At 46.7% G+C, this 2,341-nt stretch overlaps 1 protein-coding gene across 13 annotated transcripts in view; it reads left to right on the top strand.

The window, feature by feature from the left end:
- Positions 1-2,341, top strand: part of parpbp (PARP1 binding protein) — a 139,289-nt gene that overhangs the window by 36,012 nt on the left and 100,936 nt on the right. The window contains exon 1 of one of the 13 annotated variants that reach the window (XM_069904394.1): positions 78-239. The exons of the other annotated variants lie outside the window; for them this stretch is intronic. The gene's annotated coding sequence lies outside the window, so the exon portion shown is untranslated. Of the gene's footprint in view, positions 1-77; positions 240-2,341 lie in introns of those variants that run through there. 13 annotated transcript variants of the gene reach the window in all.

Raw genomic sequence — 2,341 nt, 5'->3', positions numbered from 1 at the left:
ACTTCGCTTCCGGGTGGAAAGTGCAACACTGAAACACAACGGCTCCCATTGGCTGCTGCAACACTGGCCCGGGACTTTTAAATGAGCTGGTTGTTACAGTTAAGGTGAGATGGTGGAGTGAATGGAAACGCTGGAGAAAGTTGGCAAGTCAAGCAATCCCCAGAGAAGATAAAAGGCAGTCACTGCTCCAGTGCTGAGCCTTCTGGAGTTTTCACGAGAGATTGCGAGAAGATTTTCCGGTGGGTTTCTTTAACAAAGATAATCTAATCTTCCAACCGAACCACATTCATCCAATAAAATGGAGCGAAGAGAACTCGCATGGGACTTCTCTGATTGCGAAGTTGTTCGTATTTGAGCTGCTATCGCGTCGGGGAGAGAGCGAGTAGGTATTGACAGTTGCTCTGTTTAAACTGTCGAGTAGTTGGGCGGGTGGGGTTGGATTTGGTTTCAAAACTCGTTGGAAAGTCAAGACTGGAGAGAAGCTCTGTGTTGATAGATCTAAAGAGGCTTGGCTTGGGTCGTTTTGTTAGAATGGCAAAAAATGTAGACGTCTTTCAAATATTGGTCGTCCCAATTCACGAAGGTGACTTTACAGACCCAGTCTAGAAGCGCAGAGTCTAGAGCAATGGGGGCACTGGAAGTCCGTTGTAATAACTGTGACTGCTGCTCTGCGATGCCATTCATGGTCCTCCACCAGCTTTTGGCACTGCTTGTCTTCAAAACTGGTGTAGGCTTCATCGCACAGGGCTCGCCAATGGGAACTGACAGCTGCCACAGCTTCTAGTTCTCTTGGATGCCATGGTAGCATAGGGTTTTCCTTTATAGAGCTTGTGTGGATGAGCATGACATCTCCTTCTGGTCCTCCGTTCACTATAGAGCAGCTGGCGAGACGTAAGGTGTCGTTCATTCTGATGATGTGTCCCATCCACTGCATCTGGGCTCTGATGATCAGGAACTCCATGCTGGTGGACTTTGCACGACACAAGACCTCCAGGTTGGAGATTTGGTCTTGCCAATGGATGCCAAGGATGGAATGGAGAACGTGCATGTGTAATTTCTCCAGTTGTCTAATGTGATGTTGGAACAGAGTCCAGGTCTCTCATCCATATAGGAGTAAAGGGGTGACCACAGCTCTGTAGACTTCCAGCTTTGTGGAGATGCGGACATTGTGTTGACTGAGAACTCTGGTACGCAGTCTCCCCAGCGCCTGGCTGGCCTTGCTGATCCTGGAGCAACTAAGGATCTAATTAATATATGTCCTGAATTTCAGACTCCTGATCTTGGTGGTTTTTATCTGGTGCAGAAGTGTTTCTATTGGTGAATTGCAGCTTGTATGTGACCTGGTCTGTTTCTGTGATGGGGAGGAGGCTGAGATGATCCACGTCAATGGTTCTCAACTTTTTTTCCCTCGTGCTCACATACCACTTTAATCCCTTGCTAACCACAAGATGTCATAGGTGCTGTGGTTAGTCATGGATTAAGGTGGTATGTGAGTGCGGGGGGGGCGGGGGTGGGAGTTGAGAAACACTGGTCCAGGTGACACAGAATGCTTGCTAGTTATTGATCTGGTTGGGGGAGATGCATATAGAAGGAGAGCATGGGCAACAGATAGTGCAAAAGGCAGGATCAGTGAGTGCTGGAGCTCCTTACTGGATCTGGCAGTATCCACAGAGAGGGGAAAGTTTGAGTTGTATTGCAGGTAAAATTCAATGCTGAGTCCCAAGGACTGCAATGCGTCTGGACAAAAAGTGGATGTTGATCCTTCACCACAAGTGCAGGAGGGAGAAGGTCGTAAAGGTGATATTGAAGTGATAGACATGACTGAAGATTCTGTAAAGTAGTCATCCAAACTACAGTCGGTGTTAAACAGTTCCTGTTGTAAGTGCTAGTGAATCATTACTTCCTCCAGTGTCTGATCAGGGAATATTACAGTTCAGGCCCTTTAGCCCACGATGTTGTGCTGACTGATAGAAACTTACTCAACCAACTAAACATTCACTACCTTGCATGCATACCCCTCTATTGTTCTTCCTGCCTGAGTCTTTTAAATATCCCTATTGTACCAGCTTCCTCCATCACCCCTGGAAAAGCATTTCAGGCACCCACCACTCAGTTTTTTTTAAACGCCCCTGATGTCTCCCCTAAATATTCCTCCGTCATCTTGTTCAGATGTCCTTTAGGGTGTGCTACTCTCACCTTGGGGAAAATCGCACAGACTGTCTGCCTTATCTAACACCTTTTTAATCTTGTAGACCTCCATCAAATTTCTTCTCATCCTCCATTGCTTCAAAGAGAAATGCCCCAGAATTGTTGATGACATTTTCTCCAATCCAGTCATTGT

Source organism: Narcine bancroftii, chromosome 11 (assembly GCF_036971445.1).
Source record: "Narcine bancroftii isolate sNarBan1 chromosome 11, sNarBan1.hap1, whole genome shotgun sequence".
Classification (NCBI taxonomy): domain Eukaryota; kingdom Metazoa; phylum Chordata; class Chondrichthyes; order Torpediniformes; family Narcinidae; genus Narcine; species Narcine bancroftii.
Note: the sequence above shows the minus strand (reverse complement) of the source record. Positions and strands in the feature narration are given on the sequence as shown.